We start from the raw sequence: 17,798 nt of genomic DNA, 5'->3' as shown, positions 1-17,798 counted from the left end.
CTTCACTGGATTATTTGTTTTTTGGGTGTTGAGTTTGAGAAGTTCTTTATAGATTTTGGATACTAACCCTTTATCTGATATGTCGTTTGCAAATATCTTCTCCCATTCTGTCGGTTGCCTTTTAGTTTTGCTGATTGTTTCCTTTGCTGTGCAGAAGCTTTTTATTTTGATGAGGTCCCAGTAGTTCATTTTTGCTTTTGTTTCCCTTACCTCCAGAGACGTGTTGAGTAAGAAGTTGCTGCGGGCAAGATCAAAGATGTTTTTGCCTGCTTTCTCCTCGAGGATATTGATGGCTTCCTGTTTTACATTTAGGTCTTTCATCCATTTTGAGTTTATTTTTGTGTACGGTGTAAGAAAGTGGTCCAGGTTCATTCTTCTGCATGTCGCTGTCCAGTTTTCCCAGCACCACTTGCTGAAGAGACTGTCTTTATTCCATTGGATATTCTTTCCTGCTTTGTCAAAGGTTAGTTGGCCATACGTTTGTGGGTCCATTTCTGGGTTCTGTATTCTTTTCCATTGATCTGAGTGTCTTCTTGTGCCAGTACCATACTGTCTTGATGATTACAGCTGTGTAGTATAGCTTGAAGTCTGGGATTGTGATGCCTCCTGCTTTGGTTTTCTTTTTCAAGATTGCTTTGGCTATTTGGGGTCTGTTCTGGGTCCATACAAATTTTAGGATTATTTGTTCTAGCTCTGTGAAGAATGCTGGTGTTACTTTGATGGGGATTGCATTGAATATGTAGATTGCTTTGGGTGGTATGGAGACATTTCTTTAGTCCAATACAGCTTTGCTCCCTCACAAACTCTATGTGCTCTTATTGGCAAATATGTTACATTTCCATTTTATAGGCCCAACAATACATCATATACATATTGTTTTACATAATTGCCTTTTAAATTAGTTAAGGGAAAGAAGGACAACAAAACTGCATGTATTCTGTCTTTTATAATTACGAGTGTTTTTTGGCTTCTTGTGTGGACTCCCATTACTATCTGAGGTCACTTACTTTCAGCCTGATGAACTTCCTTTAGTATTTCTTGTAAGGCAGGTTTGCTAGCAACAAATTCTCTCAGTTTTTGTTTATCTGCAAATTTGCCTTCGTTTTTAAAGTTTATTTATTAATTAATTTTTCTTTTTTTGAGAGAGAGACAGAGCATGAGGAGGGGAGCGTCAAAGGTTAGTTGAGGGAGACACAGAATCTGAAGCAGGCCCCGGGCTCTGAGCTGTCAGCACAGAACCCAAAATGGGGCTCGAACTCATGGACTATAAGATCATGACCTGAGCTGAGGTTGGCTACTTAACTGACTGAGCCACCCAGGTGCCCCTGCCTTCATTTTTAAAAGATAGTTTCGTTGGATATAGGATTCTGGTTGGCAGCTTTTTTCTTTGAGCACTTTGAACATGTCATCCTACTGCCTTCTGGCCTCTATTGCTGCTGATGAGAAGTCAGCTGTTAATTTTATTTGGGTTCTGTTGTAAGTGAGGATTTATTTTTCTCTTGCTGCTTTCAAGATTTCTTCCTTGTCTTTGGCTTTTGGCATTTTTTTAAATCTTTTTTTAAATGTTTATTTATTTATTTATTTTGAGAGAGAGAGAGAGATTGAGAGACAGACTGAGACTCTAGGGAGAGGGAGAGAGAATCCCAAGCAGGCTCCATGCTGTCAGCACAGAGTCCAGCTCAGGGCTTGAGCTCACAAACTGCAAGATTGTGACCTGAGCAAAAATCAAGAGTCAGATGCTTAAGCAACTGAGCCACCCAGGAGCCCTGGCTTTTGGTATTTTTACCATGATATGTCTATTGGTGGATCTCTTTGAATGCATCCTACACGGGATTCATTGGGCTTCCTGTATATGTAAATGATTGTTTTTCTATTATTTGGGAAGTTTTCAGCTATCATTTCTTGAAATATTTTTTCTGCTCCTTTCTCTCTTCTCTCCTTCTGGTATTCCCATCACATATACATTGATGTGTTTAATGGTGTCCCCCATTTCTCTGAGGCTCTGTAATTGTTCTTCATTGTTTTCTTCTATGTTCTTTGGATTACATAATCTCTATTGATCTATTTTCAGGTTTGCTAGCTCTTTCTTCTGTAGTTCTTCTGTAGTTTCTTCTGTAGTTAACATCTACTGTTAATCCCTGTGGTGAATTTTTTATTCCAATTTCTATACTTTTCAACTCTAGCATTTCCATTTGTTTTTATTAATTTTATTTTTTTTAATTTTAATTTTTAATTTAAAAATTTTTAATTTTTAATTTATTTTTAATTTTAAAATTAAGTTAAATTTATTTTTCATTTTAAAGAGAGAGAGAGAGAGAGCGTGCAAGTAGGGGAGAGGGGCAGAGGGGGAAAGAGAGAGAGAGAATCTCAAGCAGGCTCCACACTCAGCATGCAGCCCAACATGGGGCTCCATCCCATGACCCTGGGATCATGACCTTAGCCAAAATCAAGATCAGATGCTCAACTGATGAGCCACCCAGGTACCCCTCCATTTGTTTGTTTTGAAATAATTTTCATCCCTTTATTGGTATTCTCTATTTGATGTGACATTGTCCTCATATCTTCCTCTACTTCCTTAAACGTATTTATAATAGCTACTTTCAAGGCTTTGTCTGTTAAACTCAACATCTGGTTGCTTTCATAGGCAGTTTTTTGTTGACTGCTTTTTTCCCCAGTATATGGGTCATACTTTCCCTTTTTCTTTGCTTGTCTCATAATTCTTTGTTGCAATGGCAAATCCAGGTTGTCATCTGTGCCTCTGACAGACCAGCTACAAATTGGAGATTCTCATGACCCCGCCTCCTCAGATTTAATTCATTTGCTAGAGTGACTCACAGAATTCAGGAAAACAGTTTACTTACTACATCATTGTTTATTATAAAAGGGTATGACCCAGTAACTGTCAGATGGAAGAGATACATAGGTCAAGGTATATGGGAAGGGATGCAAAGCTTCTGTATTCTCTCTGGGTACACTGCTTTCCCTGTATCTCCATGTTTTCACCAACCTAAAGCTCTCTGAACCTCATCCTTTTTTAATTTTTATGAAGGCTTCTTTACTTAGGCAGGATTAATTAAATCATTGGCCATTGGTGATTGATTCAACCTCCAGCTTCCTCTTCTCTCTGGAGGTGATTAATATCACCATATCAATAGTGATAAGTCATGTTGATATATGTACCCTTGAAATGAGGTGGTGAAAATGGCAACATATCTATGTAGTCTTCCTCTCAAAAACACATTACCCCAGTCAAATTGTGAGAAAACCATCAGACCAGTCCCAGTAGAGGGACATTCTACAAAATATCTTACCTGTATGCCTCAAAACTATCAAGGTAATCAAAACAAGGAAAGTCCAAGAAACTTAAAGCCCAGAGGAACCTAAGAAGACATGACAACGACATATAATGCAGGATCATTAATTGTAACAAGTGGACCATACTAATAATAACATATTAGTGATGGGGCAAATGGGTGTGGGATATGCAGAACTTTCTGCAGTATCTTCCCATCTTTTCTGTAAATTTAATTTTTTTCTAAACAATAAAGTCTATTTAAAAATACATGAGTGTCAAATAGAGTTTAGGTTATGACTGCAGGGATGATTTATCATAGAAAATCTGTGAATGTAATTTTGCACATTAATAGATTAAAAGAGAAAAGTTATGATTATCTCAGTACTAACCTATACTACAAGAAAAAAAAAAATCACAGCAAACTAGGAATAGAATGGAACTAGCTTAATTAGAAGAGTTTCTACCAGAAACCTTTTGAGGCCCAGTACAAAATGAAAATACAGGCCCTGTTCAAAATTACTAAGACTTTCATGAAGGCAACTGTAGAGCTGGGCTTTATGAGCAAAGAGCAAGTGTATAGACTGCTTGCCCATGAAGCCCCACCTGTCTAACATCAAAGTTCGCATTTAATAGTGGTCCAATGAAAGCTATGACCAGAGTGGGAAAAAGACACCCACTATCATTGCTTCGGTTCAGTGCCTCCTCTATTAGAGTTCCCAATTAAATAAAACAAGAACAAGAAATAATAAAATGTATAGATTTATGAGGGAAAAACAAAGTTGTCACTTTCAGATGATATACTTGTCTACATACAACATCCACTAGAATCTACGATCATTAGAACAAGAGTTTAAGATCACCGAATGCAAGAGCAATAAGTAAAAGTCAGTTGTGGCACGCGGCCTCTTCTCTGCGGTCCTGTCCACCCATCCTTTGTGGAGTATTCAATAAACTTCTATCCCGTTGGAAAAAAAAAAAAGTCAATTGCGTTACTATATACCAACAATAAACAATTATAAATTCCGATTTAAGGGGCGCCTGGGTGGCTCAGTCAGTAAGCAACCAACTTCAGCTCAAGTCATGGTCTCACAGGTTCGGGAGTTTGAGCCCTGCATCAAGCTCTCTGCTGTCCAGGTGGAGCCTGCTTCAGATCTTCTGCCCGCCACCCCCCCCCCCCCCCCCCCCCCCCCCCCCCCCCCGCTCATGCACTCTTTCACTGTCTCAAAAATAAATAAACATTAAAAAAAATGCAACTTAAAAAATCTATACTAATCACAAAAAGTACAAGATATTAGGAGTAAAGTAAATCTTGGAGCACCTGGGTGGCTCAGTCGTTAAGCCTCGGTCTCTCAATCTCGGCTCAGGTCATGATCTCCAGGTTCCTGAGTTCAAGCCCCAAGTGGGCTCTGAAGGCTCTGCGCTTAGGATTCTCTCTCTCCGCCCCTCCACCACTTTTGCTTTTCCTCTCTCTCTCAACACAAATAAATAAACTTAAAAAAAAAAAAAAAGAGTAAAGCAAATCTAACAAAATCTCTATAGTAAAATTGTAAGACTATATTGAAAGACATAAAAGTAGGTCTCACTGAAGGGGAAGATTTATAACGTTCATGACTATGACACATGATGTTACATGATATATGAACATAACCAAATAATGAAATGAGACTTTGATGCTTCCTTCCCAGTTTAAGAAAAAGGATATTGCTGACACCTTTGAAACCCTCTATAGGCCTTTCCCCAGTCACAGCCCTCGCTTCCGACAGCAGGTGAACACTACCCTGAATTTTGCATTAACCATTACTTTGCTGTCCTCAAGGCTTGCCCCCTCTCCGCAGCTATCAGAAAATTCTTTTATTTGAAAGAAATCATACGCAAAGCTCCAATTTAGGAATAGACAAAATCAGAATGTCTCCAGTTGACCAGGACGAAATTGAGACGTCAGGCAGCTAAGTCTCCGCTTTGCCCCTTAAAAGTGGCCCCAGAGCACCGATTTAAATACTTAAATTTCCGGAGTCTAAAGGGCGATTACACAGGTTCATTTGCATACCCATAATACACCGCAAACAGTATAATTGTTTACAAGTAAAATAAACTTATTCATTATCCAACTTTTCTAAGTGTGAGCCTATTATTTTCAGAATTCCTTGAATAAATTTTTGCAGTGAGTAACGCTTGTGATAAGTAGCCACCCTTTGCGTACTAGGGGTTACATTTACTTGGGAAATGAGTTAGGAAACCGGTGTTATATGCTCTGGTTTCTCTTCAGATCGTATAAATCTTTCGCCTTTTACTAAAGATTTCCGTGGAGAGGAACAATTCTGAGTTTTAAACTAATTTTTCGAAGTCCTGTAATTTACAGGACTACCAATGTGGCTTAAAGGAAAGATTTTCTAAACCCGTTGTGCATTTGTTTTTTTGGTTATTTAGAAACATTGTTTAGCTGTTATTGTTAAGTTTAGAGCGTATCTATAACGTTTAAAGGCTACTAGTTGTAGGGGAATCATTAACAATTGGTGGGGTGTTTTGAGTTTCAGCTATTGTGCAAGTGTTTCCAATTACAAGAAATGTTTGTACTTAATTCTTGGTGAAATGAAAGGGGGAAAAGCAGGTCTGAGGAGAGAGAGTAAGTATTAAATCTCTTGGGCATTTACCTTACACTGTTTGCGTTTTACAGTCACCTAACAGTTTAGAGCATCACTACTTACAATACACAAAGTATCTGTTCTTCGCACCTATTTAACTGTATGCTGTTGTAAGTTACTTCACGAAAGCTATACATGTGATCTTTATAATGTGCACGAGGAATAAATATTTCCAAAATTCTTTTAGGAACCGTAAAAGTTTGGGCTCCCTGACTTTTAGCAGCTGGGCCTTGTGGCAGGAACTGAGCACTAAAAAGAAGCAGCGCCCCTTTGTGGCCGGTAGAGAGGCTGCAGCAGAATGAGCAAGGAGTCCTAGAAAGTAGGTAAATTTGGGGACGAGAGCTGAGACTCTAGAGGCTTTGTCCACCTCCGCAGGAGAGTCTCTCTCCACTGCAAGATCGGTAAGCGTGAGGTGTTGCTCCTATGCTCACACTTGCCACTTGTAGCGGTGGCCCCTGGGATCCGGCCACAACAAATATGAACCAAAAATCAATAAGAACAGGTAGAGGGGTGCGGTAAGGGGGCGGCTCAGTGGGTTAAGTGTCTCTCGGTTTTGGCTCAGATCACTATCTCAGCATTTCGTGACTTTGACCCCCAGGTCAGGTTCTGTTGTTGACAGTGCAGAGCCTGCCTGGGATTCTCTCTCTCTCTCCTTCTGTGTCCCTGCTCATACTATCTGTTTTCTCTCAAAATAAACTTAAAAAATAAAATAAAATAACGAACAGGTAAGGATGATTTAACAATCTCTTTTTAATTTTAAAGTTTATTTGAGAGAGAGTTCATGTGGGGGGTGGGGGGGGGGCAGAGAGAGAGGGAGAGAGAGAATCCCAAGGAGGCCCCAAGCTCATGATCTGAGCCAAAAACACTTAACTGACTGAGCCACTCAGGTGTCCCTGAATTAACAGTCTCTTAACGCAGATCTCCACTGGCAGAGATCAGAGAAAACCGTTTAATAAAAATCTCATGAATGCAGAAAAAGTATTTTATAAACTTGAATACTCATTCATTATACATATATTCATATAAACATAAATATTAATCTTAACATAGTAGAAATTGAAGGGAATCTGCCCAATCTAATGAAGAATATCAACCTAATGTTACATCACGTGTAACCTAGTGTTGTAAACTTTCCCTTTAGAGTCAGAAAGAAGGCAAGAACAAATCAAAATTTCAATTGAAAAATTACAATTAGGGCACCTGGGTGGCTCAGTCCTGTTAAGCGTCTATTGATTTCGGCTCAGGTCATGATCTCACCAGGATGAGATGGAGCCCCAGTGGAGTGCACTGACCTAAGGATTGGGATTCTGTCCCTCCCATTCTCTCTGCCCCTCCCTCACTTGAGCTCTCGCTCTTAAAAAAAAAAAAAAAAAAAAAAAAAAAAAAAAAAAAGGGTGTTGTGTGGCTCAGCTGGTTAAGTGTCTGACTTCGGCTCAGGTTATGATCTCACGGTTTGGGAGTTCGAGCCCCATGTTGGGCTCAGTGCTGACAGCTCAGAGCCTGGAGCCTGCTTTGGGTTCTGTGACTCCCTCTCTCTATGCCCCTCCCCTACTCATGATCTGTCTGTCTGTCTCTCTCAAAATAAACATTAAAAGACAATAAACAATTTCTTTTCATTCACCCCCGCAATTCAACTAATGGTTTTTATGTTTTGTATTTTTTTTTCAGGTTATATCTTGTATTAAATATCAGTATAAATTACGGCCAGGAATGGAACTGCCAGCCACATCATAAACAATGACATTGTTCCAGTCCCTCAAGCTCCACATTTGCAATCAGAGATGGGTTCACACTTTGGAATCAGAAGTCCCCTGGAAACTCCGTGACTCCCTATGGAGCCTGGAATGCTAAAGGCAAAATGAACTTTGTGGCTAACTGGTGAAAGCTGCCCAGAACCCTTCCAGAATGAAGCAGGGTAAGGTCCAGAAGATGAAGGTTCCCTCAAACTTAGGAGCAGGTAAGCGCTCTGATATTCAGAATTGCTCCTTTCCTGTTCCATTAGTGCCTTAGCCCCTAGCCAAGGCCTGTGAGGGTAGCTATTACATAGGGTGAACTTTACTTGTCCGTGGATCTCTAGCTTCCCATTACATTGTAAAATATTGCAAGCTTGCAAAAAAGTATCAAAACAAATGTATGCTTAGAGGAACCTCACAAACATCCCTCTAAATGAAAGAAGCCAGTCACAAGAGGCCACAGTTTGTATGCTTCCATTTATATGAAATATCCAGAATAGGCACTTTAGAGATAGAAAGTAGATTAGTCGTTCCCAGAAGCTGGGGAACGAGGTGGGGAGGGGGGCAAATAACTGCCAATGGGTAGAGTTTCTCTTTGAGGTGACAAAAATGTTCTAAAATTAGATAGTATAGGGGCGCCTGGTTGGCTCAGTCGGTTAAGCTCCCAACTTGGGCTCAGGTCATGGTCTCGCCGTACAGGAGTTTGAGCCCCACTTTGCGCTCTGTGCTGACAGCTCAGAACCTGGAGCTTGCTTCAGATTCTGTATCTCCCACTCTCTCTGCCCCTCCCCTGCTCACACTCTATGTGTGTGTCTCTCTCTCAAAACTAAATAAACATTAAAAAATTTTTTTAATAAAAAATAAAAAAAATACTAAAAATAAGATGGTGGTCATGATTGCATACTAAAGTCCATTCAATTATACACTTTAAATGGATGAATTGTACGTCAAGTGAATTATATCCAATAAAGCTGTTTTTAAAATGTATTAGACAAATTTAAATCAAATATATGTCCAATATGATTGACTTGTTAGCAAAAGAACCGACAAAGTGGGGGGGAAGTGCCAATTTAAAGAAGGGGTCAAAGTTGGGATGGAAAATGTTTATATAAGCAGGTAGAAAAAATAAAAAGGTGCAATTTCCTTTCTCAAGGTTGTTCAGTTACCGCAAATGCTAGAGAGGACCCTTGTACGCAGGTTGTATCCAACAACTGAGAACAGCACATTTTTGTGTGTGTGTATTTTAAGCTCCCTTTCTTTTTTTAAATATAATTTATTGTCAAACTGGGTTCCATACAACACCCAGTGCTCATCCCAACAATAGAACAGTCCATTTTAAAAGCATAGTATAAGGGTGGGGTGCCTGACTGGCCCAGTTCTGCCTCTTGATCTCTCAGTCATGAGTTCAAGCCCCACATTGCCTATAGAGATTACTTTTAAAAAAAGAAAAAAGAAAAAGGAGAATAAGAGACTTATTCTCTTAAGGAGAATAAGGAGACATGGGATCCGAAACGAGAATACAAGATTTCATCTCCCAAAGTAGTATCAGGTGGGGCAGGAAACCTGAAACTGAGCACATTAGGCTCCAATTTTAAACAGGACACTGCCAGGAATTTTTCTCAAACGGCAAAAATGCACACTGTTCAAGAGTGTGCACCTGGGAGCGCCTGGGTGGCTCAGTCGTTAAGCATCTGACTTTGGCTCCAATCATAGTCTCCTGGTTCCTGAGTTGAGCCCCACGTGGGATATGCTTGAGCCCAGCTTTGGGATTCTCTCTCTCCCTCTAGTTCATTTGGGCGCTCTCTCTCTATCTCTCTCTCTCTCTCCCTCCCTCTCGCAAAAAAAAAAAAAAAAAAAAAAAAAAAAAAAAAAAAAAAAGTACATACCCTGGAGGTGCACGATTAAAACAAGGACAAACAAAACACCAGGTGCTTACACAGCTTAAGAAAAAAGTCACTTTTAGAACTCTTGTATGCCCTTCCCAGCCTTACCCCTCACTCCCCATGGAGGAACCACCGCCCTGAATTTTGGGTCAATTACTTATTCTCTAATTTTCTCTCTTTCCATTTAATGGCAAAGTCTTCATTCAACAAAAATAAAATTCAGGTGTACAAATAACAGAAACCCGAGTCTCTTAATCAAGACGGAGTTTGGATCCCACTCAGCCAGTACTCCGCTCGCCCCCTAAGGGTGACGCCGAGGTACCGTGTGAATACTAACCTATTTTCTGAACCAAAAGAGCAGTGACCCAATGATTTGCATACCCACAGTGCACTGCACCCGATATAAGTTTAAAGCAACAAAATTAAAAAATTCTCCCACTTGCATATCTTAAAAATAGACCCATGCATACATATTATTATAGAAAATTTTACTAGAGCATTGACTCTTGTCGTTAGTTAGTCACCATCAGTGTTCCAGGAGATCATTTTACCCGAGTTGCGGGTTACGAGAAGTGGTTGTATACTCTGGTTTCTCTTCAGATCGTATAAATCTTTCGCCTTTTACTAAAGATTTCCGTGGAGAGGAACAATTCTGAGTCTTAAAACAATTTTTTGAGGCCTTGCACTAGCAAGGCTATATATCGTCTAAAAAAGTAGAATTTTTTTACTTGTGGTTTTCCACCAGCTTCAAGATAGGTAAGAGTTTCGTTCAACCCGTCTGAACTGCCGTTGGCGTGTTTCATTGCGCCTAATTCCTGTAATTTCGTGTTTGTTTCATGTTCTTTTCAGCTTCTAGAGACAGCCCCTTTGGGTTTTGAGGCTTTTTTTTTTTTTTATTTTTAAGCGCTTGTCCTTTATGTGGGTAGTTTTTTCGGGCGGAGAGAGAAGTTGGGGTACGTAATTAAAAAAGAAAGGCATGTGAGGATTATCGGGTTTATATTTGACCTATTAAATCTAAGCTCTTATTTCAATGTGAAGCCAATATAGCACTTTAGAAATTTTACATCATCTTTATGTTGTGTAGCTTCTTCAGTTTATACGTAATTTACTTTGAGAGCGAGAAAAGTATGAGCGAGTAGAGGAGGGAACAGAATTTCAAGCAGGCTCAATGGCCGCCCAGGTGCAGGGCTTTATCCCACCAATGGTAAGATCGTGACCTGAGCTCAGAACTAAGAGTCAGACGCCTAACTAATTGAGCCGTGCAGGCGCCCGTTGCCCTTTGCAATTTTCAATTAGTACTAGCTGCTTTGCAATGAAGTGCTCAACCAGCATGTGGAACTAATGGTATTGGGCAACACAGCTCTTTATAGTATTACACTGTATGGACTAATTTATGGATCCATTCTCTCTTCACGGAGGTTTGGTTTCTTTCCTTAGATCTGGGTTGTTAAAATGATGTTACTCACAGGGACCATGTGTAAGACTTTCTTTTCTTAATGTGTGGAATGGAACCACTGGGTCAGGGCAGGTAAGTGTAATAATTTGTTCCCCAAGTGAAGGTACCCATTTACATTTCTGCCAATGGCATTTGTGTATTTCGCATAGCTTCTCATCTTTACTGGTCTTTGGTATGCTGACTTTAATTTTTGCCCATCTAGTGGAACTAATACCTGACCGTGGTTTTTTGGCTTTTTGGGTTCTTTTGTTTTGTGTTTTGAGAGAGAGCGAGCCTGAGAGAGCAGGGGAGAGCGGCAGAGGGAGAGAGAGAATCCCAAACAGGGTACGTGCTCATTCAGAGTCCTAAGATGGGGCTTGATCTCATGATCCTGGGATCATGACCTGAGCTGAAATCGTCATTCGGTCGCTCACCCTACTGAGTCAGGTGCCCCTGACAGTGGTTTTAATGTACATTTCTCTAGGTACTACTAAAGTTGAATATCTTTTCAAAGAAAAAAAAATTTTTTTTTGTCATCGTGGTTTATCTTCATTGAAATGTCTATACATGCCTTTTGCCCATTTTTCCTCCTTAGATTGTGAATCTTTGTCTTATTTTGGAAGTTTTAACACCACCTTTAGACTGTAGAGTCTAAATAGTAATTCTTTGTTGGTTAACTTCTTTCAGGTAATAGCTTCCCTTTCCACTCTTCTTTTGTGTCTTGGTGAACTGTTCTTAATTTTAATGTCAGATTGATTTTTTTCTTCATTCTGATTTGTGCTTTTCAAAAGTGTTTTGTTTAATAATTTACTACCTCAAGCTATTTAGGAAACTATCTTTTCAAGTTATGTCTTTCATATTTAAGTCCTTGATTAATCTGGAACTGAATTTTTGTGCATAGTGTGAAGTATGGATCAATTTTTATCCCTCACCCCCTCCCCACTGACAGTTGTCCTGCACTATGTATTGATTGATGTCTCCTTTCCCCACTAGATCTTCTTTGACAACTTTGACATACATCGGCTCTCCTTATATGCATGGGAATGTTTCTGGGCTCTGTCTTTTTCCTAAACCAGTCGATTGAGGTATGATTGCATAGGAAAAGCTGTGTGTATTTAACGTATACAATTTGATGAGTTTGGAGGTAAGTATACATCCATGAAACCATCACCATAGTCAATGCCATAAACATTGTAGGCTCTCTATTCTGTTCCATGGGTGTAATTTGTCTTTCCTTGAGCTAATATCATACAGGAGTAACTTGGCTATCCTTTGATCTTTCAAAAATGTTTAAGGGGCCTGAGTGAGTCAGTTGAGTGTCCAACTCTTGATTTCGGCTCAGGTCATGATACTAGGGTTGTGGGATCAAGTCTTTTGTCAGGCTCTCACTGAGTGTGGAGACAGCTTCGGATTCTGTCTCTCTCTCCCCCTCTCTCCCTCTCCCCTCTGCCCCTCTCCACTTCTCACACCCCCTCTCTCTTAATAATATTTTTTTCAATGTTTAAAATTGCCTTGTTGATTTCTATGAAAATTTCTGTTGGATCTGAATTAAATCTGTAAATTAATTAGGGAGAATCGAATCTTCATCTTCTACATGGTCATGATTTCTCTCTCCATATGTTTAAGTTTTTTTTATTATCTTTCAATAAAAAATGTTAAAAATGTCTACTAAAGATTTTGCACCCTTTATTTTTTCCTTTTTCCCCCTACCCTTTGTTAATTTTTAAAGTTGCATTTCTTAATTGTACATTGCTCTTGTACATGAATGTAGTCGACTCTTGGGGCACCTGGCTGGCTCAGTTGGTAGGTAGAGCGTGCAATTCTTGATTTCTGGGTCCTGAGTGAAAGCCCCATATGTGGGTGGAGTCTAAAAAAAAATGTAGTTGACTCTTGTATAGGATTTTATATCTGGCAATCTTGCTTGACTCTTGCATTAACTCTAATAAGTTGTGTGTAGATTATTTTGAGTTTTCTATTTACAAGATATATTATCTGAGTTCATTTCTTCCTTTCTACTATTTAGATATATATTTTCTTTTTAAAAAATGTTTTAAATGTTTATTTTTGAGAGAGAGAGCGCGTGTGTGTGAGCTGGGGAAGGGCAGAGAGGGAGGGAGATACAGAATCCGAAGCAGGCTCCAGGCTCTGAGCTGTCAGCACAGAGACTGATGCGGGGCTCGAACCCACGAGCCATGAGTTCATGACCTGAGCTGAAGTCAGACGCACTAACCGACTGAGCCACCCAGGAACCCCTAGATATATATTTTCTTATTGAGCAGCCAGCATATACAATGTTTATTGTATAATGTTAAGTAGAAGTGATAGTGGAACTTTAAAAAATACATATAGACACACACATATACACATATATATGTGTGTATATAGATACATATATATTTATGCCTTTTTTTTTTTTTTTTTTTTTTAGAGCAAAAGCAGGGGAGGGGTAGAGAGATGGGGACAGAGGATCTGATGTTGGCTCTGCACTGACAGGCTGATAGCAGCAAGCCCAATATGGGGCTTGAACTCAAAACCGTGAAATCATGACCTGAGCCAAAGTTGGATGCTCAATCAACTGAGACACCCAGGTGCTCCAGAAATGATAGTGAAACTTTTTTTTGTGAGAGAGAGAGAGAGAGAGAGAGAGAGCGCGCGCGCAAGCAAGCAAGTGAGCTTGGGGGAGAGGGACAAAGGGGGAGAGAGAGAGAATCCTAAGCAGGCTCCACCGTCAGTGCAGAGCCCGGCTTGGGGCTGGATCCCACAACTCTGGGATCCTGAACTGAGCCAAAATCAAGAGTCAGATGGTCAACCAACTGAGCCACTCAGGTGCCTCTGATTTTTCTTTGAGATTTTTAATGTGGTGAATGGCATTGAGTTATTTCCAAATGTTAAGCCAATCTTGCATCTCTAGAATAAATCTGTCTTAGCTTGGGCTGCTATGACAAAATACCATAAACTGGGTGGCTCAAACAACAGAAATTTATTTCTCACAGTTCTAAGGGACTGGAAGTCTGAGATCAGGGTGCCAAATGATAGCTGCTGCCCTTCCCCTTCCCCCAGGTTGCAGACAGTTGGCTTTTTGTATCTTCTTCACACAGTGAAAAAAGAGCTAGCTAGTTCTCTGTCTTCTTATAAGGGCACTGATCCCATTTATGAAGGCTCCACCCCCATGACCTAATTACCTCCCAGAGGCCTTACCTCCCATACCATCACACTGGGATTGGGTTTCAACAAATTCATTTGGGGGTGGGGGACACAAACACCCAATCCACAAAACCCAACTAATCACACTGTATTTTTAAACATTGTTGGACTCAGTTTGCTGATATTGTGATTAGACTTTTATATTTAAATTCTCTAATGGGATTGGCCAGTAAAAATATTACTTAATTATTCTGCCCTTGTTTTATTATCAAGGATATAGAAATTTATAAGATGAGCTGGAAAGTATTCTTTCCTCCCTCACCCCCCTCCACCTTAACCTCTGGAAGAGTCTATATCACCTTGGAATGATCTAGATGTTCCTTGATGTTTGCCAGCAAAGCCATTGAGGCATGATGTTTTGCCAGTAATTCTTGTCTTTTTTGTTATATGACATTCAGGTTTTCTATTTCTTCTTGAGTCAGGTTTTTAAAGTTTTATAGATATGGATATGCAAGTTATATACATATATCTAAGTTATATCTAGGTTTTATGTATATAATATGTACATTTTCTACAGTTTTAAAATTTATTGGCATGCAGTTGTTGATACTATTCTCTGTCATTTGACTCTGCTCTGTCTGCAATGTCCTTTTTTCATCCCCAATATTATTTATTTCTGCCTTCTCTTTTTTTGACCTTGTACATCTGTCAGAAGTTGTCAATTTTATTAGCTTTTTTCCAAAGAACCAAATTTGGAGTTCGATGATCCTCTCTAGTGTGCAACCCCCCCCCCCCCCCCACTGCCCCACTGCCCACTAATTTCTGGTTATATCTTCAGTATACTCTTGTGTACTTTTTTGGTAGTTTTTCTATTGTTTCAAGAGGAATTTTTATGTTGTTCAACAAGCTGATTTAAAAATTCATTTAGGGGGAGGGGTGCCTGGGTGGCGCAGTCGGTTAAGCGTCCGACTTCAGCCAGGTCACGATCTCGCGGTCCCTGAGTTCGAGCCCCGCGTCAGGCTCTGGGCTGATGGCTCAGAGCCTGGAGCCTGTTTCCGATTCTGTGTCTCCCTCTCTCTCTGCCCCTCCCCCGTTCATGCTCTGTCTCTCTCTGTCCCAAAAATAAATAAAAAACATTGAAAAAAAATTTTAAAAATTCATTTAGGGGGAGCTTGGGTGGCTCAGTTGGTTGAGTGTCCAACTCTTGATTTCAGCTCAGGTCATGATCTCACAGTTTGTGGGATCAAGCCCTGTGTCAGACTCTGCCCTGACAGTGTGGAGCCTGCTTGGGATTCTCTCTCTCCTCTGACCTCCCCGCCCCTCATGGGCATGCATGTGTGCCCACATGCACTCTCTCTCAAAACAAATAAACTTAAAAAAAAAAATTCAATTTGGAAAAGAAAATGGCCTAGACTATCACAGTGATAACTTTGTCACTATACCTAGTTTCTCATGTTCCACTGGATGTTATCCTTGTTTTGCTTTTTCTAGAAGCTTCTAACACCCTAGTCTTATCCTTCCTTGTATCCCTGGCCAACACCAGGAAAATAGTATGTCCCAGGAAATGTGGAAGGAAGCAATAGGAGGAAGATAATCTCCCATTAAGTGGCTTCAAGAGGAGCCAGTCTTCTCTGTGAGAAAACAGCGATTTCTCCCTGCCTGCCTCACAGGATGTCATGAGAAGCAGGCAAGAGGATGGATACGAAAAGGAAATGTTTAAAAGTGATATGCAAAATAAAGCATTGCTCTAGTCTTCCAAAACTAGACAGTAACACAGAGGCTCAGCAATGTTGGGAGGAGGGTCACCTCAAGGCCTAGAAGCACTCCCCTCAGCACTCCCTGGGATCTCACACCAGCAAGCACTGATGGCCTCTTTTTTCAGAAGGCCCCCTACAAGACCCCTGTACCGTCCAGCCCCAGGAGGGTCTCCAGAACACATAGCAATTCGAATTACAAATTCGAATGTTCGCCTTTCTGGAACATTTGGGTTTTTGCCTAGGGGAGCCCCTTCCCTGTCAATAGAGCAGCCTCTTCATTTCCTCAAGGGTATTTTACCTCCTGAGGTAACAGGGGACTTTCTGATCCGTTCTCTCTCTGTCTAATATATTTATTCAGCCATTTATTATGAGATATTTATTTGGGCATTTAAAAAAAGTTTTTATTTAAATTCCACTTGGTTAACATAGAGTCATATTAGTTTCAGGTGTACAATATAGTGATTCAGCGCTTCCGTACATCACTCTGTGCTCATGAGGACAAGTGCACTCCTTAATCCCCATCACCTATTTAACCCATCCCCCCCACCTCCCCTCTGGTATCCATCCCTTTATTCTCTATAGTTAAGAGTCTGTTTCTTGGTTTGCCTCTTTCTTGTTTATTGCTTATTTGTTTTGTTCCTTAAATTCCACATTTGAGTGAAATCCTATAGTATTTGTCTTTGACTTATTTTGCTTAGCATAATACTCTAGTTCCATCCATGTCATTGCAAATGGCAAGATTTCATTCTTTTTTATGGCTGAATAATATTCCATTGTGTATATATATCACATCTTCTTTATTCATCAGTCCAATGGACACTTGGTCTATTTCCATAATTTGGCTATTGTAAATAATACTGCTATAAACCTCAGAGTGCATGTATCCCTTTGAATTAGTATTTTTGTATTCTTTGGGTAAATACTAGTAGTGCGATTGCTGGATCATAGGGTATTTCTATTTTTAACATTTTGAGGAACCTCCATACTGTTTTTCAGAGTGGCTGCACCAGTTTGCGTTCCTGCCAACAGTGCACAAGGGTTCCCCTTTTTCCACATCCTTGTCACCACCTGTTGTTTTTTGTGTTCTTGATTTTAGCCCTTCTGACAGGTGTGAGGTGATATCTCATTGTACTTTTGATTTGCATTTCCCTGATAATGAGTGATGTTAAGCATTTTTGCATGTGTCTGTTGGCCATCTGGATGTCTTAAAGAAATGTCTGTTTGTGTCTTCTGCCCATTTTTTAATTGGATTATTTGTTTTTTGGGTGTTGAATTTTATAAATTCTTTCTATATATTTTGGATACTAACCCTTTATCAGATAAGTCATTGGCAAATATCTTCTCCCATTCCATAGGTTGCCTTTTAGTTTTGTTGATTGTTTCCCTCACCGTGCAGCTTTTTATTTTGATGTAGCCCCAAGAGTTTATTTTTGCTTTCGTTTTCCTTGCCTCAGGAGACCTATCTAGAAAAAAGTTGTTATGGTTGAGGTCAGAGAAATTACTGCCTGTGCTTTCTTCCAGGACTTTTATGGTTTCAGGTATCATATTTAGATCTTTCATCCATTTGGAATTTGTTTTTGTATATGGTGTAAGAAAGTGGCCCAGTTTCATTCTTTTACATGTTGCTGTCCAGTTTTCTCAGTACCATGTGTTGAAGAGGCTGTCTTTTTCCTATTGGATGTTCTTTTCTGTTTTGTCGAAGATTAATTGACCATAATATTGTGGGTTCATTTCTGGGTTTTCTATTCTGTTCTATTGATCTGTGTGTCTGGTGTGTGTGTGTGTGTGTGTGTGTGCGTGCGTGTGTGTGTGTGCATGCCAATACCATACTATTTTGATGACTACAGCTTTGTGATATAACTTGAAGTCCGGAATTGTGATGCTTTCAGCTTTGCTTTTCTTTTTCAAG

General features: G+C 39.9%; 1 long non-coding RNA gene and 2 other non-coding genes across 4 annotated transcripts in view; all 3 read left to right on the top strand.

Annotated features, from left to right (window-relative positions):
• Positions 1-5,541: 5,541 nt before the first annotated feature.
• LOC132670467 (U5 spliceosomal RNA) lies at positions 5,542-5,658 on the top strand. The gene has a single exon (XR_009606705.1). It is a non-coding gene; the product is annotated as a U5 spliceosomal RNA (small nuclear RNA).
• Positions 5,659-10,133: 4,475 nt separating this feature from the next.
• Positions 10,134-10,249, top strand: LOC132670468 (U5 spliceosomal RNA). The gene has a single exon (XR_009606706.1). It is a non-coding gene; the product is annotated as a U5 spliceosomal RNA (small nuclear RNA).
• Positions 10,250-10,461: 212 nt separating this feature from the next.
• The window catches only part of LOC132668990 (uncharacterized), a 37,362-nt gene continuing 30,025 nt past the window's right edge, over positions 10,462-17,798 (top strand). Inside the window, exons 1-2 of one of the 2 annotated variants that reach the window (XR_009605921.2) lie at positions 10,462-11,081; positions 11,982-12,073. This is a non-coding gene — a long non-coding RNA (uncharacterized LOC132668990). The remainder of the gene's footprint in view (positions 11,082-11,981; positions 12,074-17,798) is intronic. The other variant, XR_013556324.1, reaches the window with a different exon arrangement.

This window comes from Panthera onca, chromosome B3 (genome assembly GCF_046562875.1).
Source record: "Panthera onca isolate mPanOnc1 chromosome B3, mPanOnc1 haplotype 2, whole genome shotgun sequence".
NCBI lineage: Eukaryota > Metazoa > Chordata > Mammalia > Carnivora > Felidae > Panthera > Panthera onca.
The sequence above is the reverse complement of the archived record's forward strand: the minus strand, read 5'-3'. Positions and strand labels throughout refer to the sequence as shown.